Source organism: Cryptomeria japonica, chromosome 5 (assembly GCF_030272615.1).
Source record: "Cryptomeria japonica chromosome 5, Sugi_1.0, whole genome shotgun sequence".
Lineage (NCBI taxonomy): Eukaryota > Viridiplantae > Streptophyta > Pinopsida > Cupressales > Cupressaceae > Cryptomeria > Cryptomeria japonica.
In genome coordinates, this window is record NC_081409.1 from 540,231,940 (window position 1) to 540,240,233 (window position 8,294).

The window sequence follows — 8,294 nt, forward strand, 5'->3', positions numbered from 1 at the left end:
ATGATACAACAACTTAGTCCTCTTTTTTTAGAACCAGTTATATCTAATTCTCTTTCCAGAACAAATTCCTTTAACTAAAACAATTCTAATTTTGCAATATTATTAAAACTAAGCTAACTAGGAAGCAAAGTGTCCGTGAAAGAACAAAGTCTTCCGTTACTTCCCTTTTCAAAAATTGACTTGGGGACGAGCCTTGTGTACACCAAGAACTCAAAGATTCTTTTGAATACCTAAGTCTTATCAACCACTGTAACCAAAACAAAAATATACTGTGAAGAGGGGAAAACAGATTTGAAGGTCAAATGATCAAAACATAACGAAATAAACATGCAGAATGCTAAAATATCATTAAAATACCATTTCACCTTGCTATTTTACCTTCTCCTTCGGATTGAGCTTGATGAAGTGAAGGCACCCCTTGATAATGCTCCACTTGATGTGCTCCTTTGATTGTTGGATGTGGATGGCTCTCCAATGTTGTGCACAAATGGAATGGATTTGAAAAATGATAAGAATGAGATGATCAAGTTGCCAAGATGATTTCCTGGGCTCAAAAGGGTAGCATAAACTTACTGGATTTCAAGATGTTTTGAATGAAGGGATGGAACCATATTTTATAGGAAGAGGAGAGGAAAACGGATGGCTAGGATGAATTCGAGATGAAGGGCTAAGATTTACTTGTGAGCTCACACAAGGTCCAAGAGAGGGTGTGGAGACCAATAAATATGCCTTAAAGGCATTTCGTATCTCCACAAAGAAGGATATCATGGGGATTGGAGGAATAAAAAGGAATTAAAAATTCCCTGGGAGAGGGGATGCCTAGAGGAATGTGTGATTTCAAAAATCTTACATTCACCTAGGAAAAGAGCATTTAAAGCTAGTGGCTAGATGAAAAGGACAAAGAGTTGACTTTGTGGCTAATCATGTTGATTAACCATTAATGACTCATTAGGAGGGGGATTAGAGGAAATGTTAGGTGGGATTAATATTTGTAGGAGAATTTGACTAGGAGAGAGAATGAGTGGAGGGAATAAAAAATTAGAAGAATAATGTTAAGTGAGTTTAGGGAGTTTCTAGAAGAATGAATTAAGAAGATGATTTGTAGGAATCATGTAGGTTAACTAATTAATTGAAATTAATTAGCTAAGAGGAAGATTTGTGAGGATTTGATATTTTTAAAAGAATAAAGAAAGGGATTGATTTATTAAATAAATCAATCATATGCTATAGTGACAATATTAATTATATTTAATTAATATTGAGAGGAATTTGAATTAACATAATTAATTAATTAATTATGCGAGGAATTAAAAATAATTAAAATAATTATTTTTAAGTGTCTACATTTTGCCCCTCTTTGAAGCAAGATGTGATGACACATTGATTCAAAGAATAATCTTGTTTTGATGCTGATATTGGTTTGATAGGATGCCCCGGCTCTTGATTGATAGATTATGGTATGGTGATACCCCCTCGGGAGATCAATTGAGGTATTTGATCTTTGGAGTTTTGCGAAATTGATATCCCAATAGATTTGATTTGATTCGATTGATAAGATCTAGATTCAGTCTGGTTTCAAGAAGAATTCATCCTGTATAAGACAAAGATGATCAAAGTGTCTGGTTTCAGGAAGGATACATCCTATATAAGACATGACTAATCATAACGTCTGGTTTCAGGAAGGATTTATCCTGTATAAGACATGATCAGATCACGATGTCTGGTTTCAGGAAGGATTCATCCTGTATAAGACATGATCGGAGTGTCTGGTTTCAGGAAGGATACATCCTGTATAAGACATGACTGATCACAACATCTGGTTTCAGGAAGGATTCATCCTGTATAAGACATGATCAGATCACAACGTCTGGTTTCAGGAAGGATTCATCCTGTATAAGACATGATTGATCACAATGTCTGGTTTTAGGAAGGATTCATCCTGTTTAAGACATGATCAGATCACAACGTCTGGTTTCAGGAAGGATTCATCCTGTATAAGACATGATCAGATCACAATGTCTGGTTTCAGGAAGGATTCATCCTGTATAAGACATGATTGATCACAACATCTGGTTTCAAGAAGGATTCATCCTGTATAAGACATGATCGGAGTGTCTGGTTTCAGGAAGGATACATCCTATATAAGACATGACTGATCACAACGTCTGGTTTCAGGAAGGATTCATCCTGTATAAGACATGATCAGATCACAACGTCTGGTTTCAGGAAGGATTCATCCTGTATAAGACATGATCAGAGCGTCTGGTTTCAGGAAGGATACATCCTGTATAAGACATGAATTAGAATCAGAATTGATTATGTGAGGAAAAAAAATAGAGGAAGAAAAATTAAGGTGGAAGGGATAGATGAGGAACAAATATGAAGCAGTCGTGAGGTATTTGGAAAGAAGAATATGAGATGCGAGATTGCGGAGGAAAATGGGGGCAATTGAGAACTCCATGGGATTATTGAGTTTAGGATTTGATGGAATGATGGTGAGATTTTGTGCACAACAAATGTGGAGAGCCAACCTAGTTTGATGTTGCCCTGAGTGACTTGCACCATTGATTATAGAAATCAGGATGCCATGAGAAACGCAGGGCGTGGACTGACTCTGTAGACAAACAGGAATTTCTTGCACACAACAACACAAGTATTAAGAAACACTAATACAGAGTGTGGGTTCGTGCAAGGAAACCCTCAAACACACCGATACCTCTTGTACACAAGAAGGTAAGTGTTGATAAACACTAGTACCAGGTCATCGATTTATACAAGAAGGATCCAAAACATGCCATACTATGAAATATGCCCCAGTATGCACCTATCATAACATACCTGGATATGGAAGAACCCAGGCATTCATAAATAGTGGCAGTTGTAGGGCAAAAGAAGCAAGCCTATATGAAAAGATCTAACAAAATCTAACAAGTCTCTTCCTTGCAACCACATGATACCTCTTGCCAAGAGTAGAACTAGGATGGACTTGGGATTATCTCTCAAGACTTCTTGAGGCTTACACATAGAGGCATAAAATCTCAGTTTCAATGGGACATTCCTTGTTCATGACTCAGGCGAAGACTTCATCATCATACGCATGTTTTATTGGGAGGCAGAAAAGAAGGACTATTGCACATGGGTGGGCTGGATGGCAGATGATTTGTAGTATCGACATGATAGACAGTGGATCTAGTTATTTACCTTGGCGTTTGCACAGAGGTTTTCACCAAGGTACTTGTCCATAGCACCACCAAGTGGTTTTCACTAATGGACGAATTGTTTTTTCTTTCTTTTTCTAATTTTTTAATTTTTTTGTGTCATAAGGTGCCTGTTTACCAGGTTTTCACCAAAGTGACGATTTTTTTAGGATCTTTTTCTCATTTTAAAAAAAAAAAATTTCTTGATTTTTTTTTTTTGACAATTTAAGACTTTTTGAGGACTAAGCATAAAATATTTTGAGGTGCATGATATTCATTGGATCATCCAAAGGATCGCCTTCAAAAGTAGCCAACTGATAAGCTCCTGATCCATATTTCGCTGTGATTACATATGGTCCAAGCCAATTAGGCTTGAACTTGCCTTTCTTTTCTTTTTCTTGTAGATTTTTCTGAATTTCCATGAGGACAAGATCACCAACTTGAAATTCTCAGGTTCTGACTTTTTTATGATAACTCATGCGTAGACGATTTTGATATACCCGGAGATGATTCAAGGCCTTAAGGCGCCTTTCATCTAATAATTCTAGCTCTTGTAAGCGGGCAATTCTGTATTCTTCCTCTGGTAGGATGTTTTGCAGCGATACCCTTGGAGAGGGGATCTCGATCTCAAGGGGAAGGATGGCTTCAGAACCAAATACTAGGGAATAAGGAGTGGCACTTGTGGGGGTTTGGATGGAGGTGCGGTAGGCCCACAATGCAGGATGGATTTGGAGGTGCCAATCATGACCTACTTCATTGATTGTCTTTTTGAGGATTTTTATTAGGGTTTTATTAGAAGCCTCAGCTTGGCCATTGCCTTGGGGGTAATATGGAGTGGAGAAGTGGTGTTGGATGTTGAATTTTTAGCAGAGTTATTTGACATCCTGGTTCTTAAATTGTTTACCATTATCTGTTATGATAACTTTTGGGATGCCATATCGGCAGATTAGGTAGTTCAGGATGAATTTGGATATTTGCTTGCCGGTGGTGAAATTAAGAGGGATAGCCTCTACCCACTTGGTGAAGTATTCGGTGGCGGTGATAATGAATTTATGTCCGTTGGAAGATGAAGGGTGGATTTTCCCAATGAGATCGAGCCCCCACTGCGAGAAGGGCCATGGTGTAATGAATGGCTGCAATTCTTGTGACGGTGCATGAATCTTGTCACCATGCTACTGGCAAGGGATGCATTTCTTCACATAATTGTATGCATCTTCTTCCATTTTAGGCCAATAGTATCCTGTTCTCAAAATTTTTTTAGCCAATGTGAGTCCACTTGAGTGTGCGCCACAGATACCCTTGTGTACTTTGCGTAATGCCCATTCTGCTTCTTGATTATCTAAACACCTTAGGAGGGAACCATCAAAATGCCTTCTGAACAAGGTGTCTGCAAGGATGGTGTAACAGGCACATCGGCGGATGAAGGTTTGCTGTTGGGTTTTGGTGAGGTGTGGGGGAATGGTGTTGTCTTTGAGGAAAGCGAAGGTTTCTTGGTACCAAGGGGACTTGGGACCAATGAGAACACACACCATTTCAGACTCTGGTAGGTCGTATGCCGGTATAAACAATTGCTCGACCAAGAACTCACACTTCTGACTGTGTGTTGGGAAGGAGGGAGCCAATGGTGGCCATTGCATCTGCATCCCTGTTGTTTGTTCAGGGGATTTGGTCAAACTTGATTGCCATGAAATTTTGCTTAAGATCTTCAACCATGGTACGGTAGGGAAGGAGTTTATCATCTTTTGTCTGGTATTCATCATTGACTTGTTTTATGATGAGTTGGGAATCGCCATAGACTTGTAATTCCTTTATTTTCCAGTGGATAGCCAAGCGTAAACCTGTGATGAGGGCCTCGTATTCTGCTATGTTATCGGTACATGCAAAGGCTATCTTGTATGATTTGGGGATGCCATCTCCTTGAGGTGTGACCAATAATATTCCTGCCCCCGATCCATTTTGAGTGTAGGAGCCATCCAAATATAATTTCCACGTGGAGGATGTGGTAACAGTCATAATGAACTCATCTGGTAATTTTGTGAGAAGAGGATGGCCGCCTGGAAGTGGAGCTTCAGCCAACTGATCTGCAATGACATTTCCCTTGATTGCCTTTCTGTCCACATATTCAATGTCAAACTCACTTAAGAGCATGACCCATTTGGCGATTCTGCCAGTGAGAGTAGCTTTGGACAAGAGATATTTAAGTGGATCAATTTTAGCAATTAATTTTGTCTTATTATTTAGCATATAGTGTCGTAGTTTCTGTGTGCTGAACACTAATGCCAAACATGCTCTTTCAATGGGGGTGTAATTGAGTTCATATCCTACCAACGTCTGACTGATGTAGTAAATGGCATGTTCCTTCCCTTGATCATCTGTTTGCGCCAATAATGCCCCCAATGCCACTGCAGTAGCACATATATACAAAATAAGGGGTTTTCCAGGAGCAGGAGGCATCAATACGGGAGGTGATGCTAGATATTCTTTTAATTTCTCAAAGGCCTTTTGACATAGGCAATCCCATTTCAATTTTGTGTCTTTACGCAACAGGTGTGCAAATGGATGACACTTGTCTGCTAGCTGTGAAATGAAACGCCTGACAGACTGGAGTTTTCCCTGGAGACTGCGCAGTTGTCTGAGAGTTTTTGGCAGAGGCATTTCCATAATAGCTTTTACCTTTGCAGGATCAACCTCGATGCCTCTGTGGGAAACAATGAATCCTAGTAGTTTTCCCGATGTGACGCCAAACACACACTTTTTGGGATTTAGGTGCAGCTTGTATTTTTCCAATCTTTCGAAGATCTATTTTAGAATGGGGATGTGTTTTTGTCTTGTCTTGGATTTTCCTAGCAGATCATCCACGTAGTCCTCCATAATTTTGTGCAAGAGGTCATGAAAAATTGTTGTCATTGCCCGTTGATACGTAGCTCCAACATTTTTAAGGCCAAAAGGCATGACCCGGTAATAGAAGGTACCCCATGGTGTTGTGAATGCAGTTTTATGCTGATCCTCATCTGCTATCCTAATTTGGTTGTATCCAAAAAACCCATCCATTAGCGATAACATTTCATGTCTTGTTGTAAGGTCCACAATCATGTCTATATTGGGGAGCGGGAAATCATCTTTAGGACAAGCTATATTTAGATCTCGGAAATCTATGCTGATGTAGATGCCCCTAGTAGGTTTGCCGACAGGTACAATGTTGGAGACCCATTCAGCATAATCTATTGGTTTGATAAATTCTGCATCTAACAACTTTTGGAGTTCCGCCTTGACCAGGAGTGCAATATGTGGGTGCATTTTGCACAATTTTTGTTTTACAGGTTTTGCATCTGGGCGGATGGCGAGATTGTGAACCACCAAGGCAGGGTCCAACCCAGAGATATCGGAATAGGACCATACAAAATTGATTTTTACCTCTGTAAGGAAGTTGATGAAGTCATGTTTCTCGATTTCTGTGAGGGATTTGGCAATGAGAACATTTTTGGAATGACCTCGGTGCCCATGTTGATGCTATCTGTTTCTTCTATCAACAAATTTGATTTATCTTGTGGAAGGTAACCAATGGTAGGGAGGTCAAATCCCTCATCGTCAAGTGCCTTTTCCAGGTTTTCACTTTCAGATACGCCCTTTGTTTTTATTTCTTGTTCATCCAAAGGCGCCTCAGGGAGGTTTTCACCTAGGGAATCATTTCTTTTTCTTTTATTATCTTTTTTGTGGCTAAGGGCATTGACTTGACTACCAGAGTATCCCTTTTTGTGTAGTTGAATACCCTCAATTTTGCTACAATCTTCCATATTTTGTGCTGTTAGGAGAGCAATGAGAGCATTATCATCGACGCATATATCTAAAGTGGTTTTGTCTCATTGGCCCCAATCAATGAGTTCAGGATGGACAAGATGTAGCTCATGTGAAGTAGGAGGGGTTACGGGGGTGATGGTATTGATGTAAGCATCCAAGAAGATATCTTTCTCATATTCATAAGGCATTTTGTGGAATTCCTCTTCGTCAACGCTTTCGATATCCGAAGAAGGACTAGAAGGGGCAACAACGATAGTAATCTTAGGCACCAGGGTGTACCCCAAGCCTTTGTTGTATCTATAGGAGATAGGATTTATGGGTGTTTTTCTTCCTTTCTCCTCTGGTCCCAGGCTGTGTCCTTTGTAACCCATTTTTTCAACTATGGTAGATGCTTTTGGGTACATTTCTTTAGATATTTTTGTTGGATCTTCATCTTCTTCCCGGTACAGCCATGAAGAGATATCTGTTTCGAGGCTCTCGTTATCAAGTGGGCCCCATTGTTGGAAGGTGGTGTTTTGGCATTGCATGACTGGTTTTGGGTCCTTTTTTATCTCTTTTGGTTTGCCAAATGACTTAGGAGAGAGAGGGAGGCTGCCTATTAATAAGACGACCTCCAATTTGTATTCTCCACAGTCATTGTCCAAGATCTTGATTTGATTATCTGGTTGGGATGATGTGGAGGAAACATTTGATGTGTCAGATGGAGGCGTTGGCGAGGGTCTATTTAGTGGGCAATGATATAGATGCTTCCCCTCTAATAGTTTGCAATATTGAAAAGGTTGGGGATCACCTTTGATAGTGATCTCTCTTCCGTTATAGGGGAATTTGATGCATTGGTGATAGGTGGAGGGTACGACCTGCAAGGAATGAATCCATGGCCTCCCGAGGAGAATGTTGTAGGGGAGGTCAAGATCTAGTACTTGGCAAGGGGTTTCAATTGTAATGGGGCCCACTTGAAGAGGTAAGGTGATCACGCCCTTTGAAATTCTTTCTGCATCATCATATGCCTTTATTGTGATCCTTCCTGATGTGTCTATCAGATCCTCAGAAAGTCCCAATTGTTTTATTAATTTGTATGTACACAGATTGAGTCTGGACCCACCATCTATCAGGATACATTTGACCTTGTGCTTGTGGATAAGAGCTTCGATGTGCAAAGGTTTGTTATGGTCTTCATTTGCGGGAGCATCTTTGGAGTTAAATACAATGTGCTACTGGGTAGCAAGGTTTCCAATGAGGGCTTGGAATTGGGTGGCGTTGATGTTATCCGGAATGCGTGATTGGAGAAGGGCTTGTTCC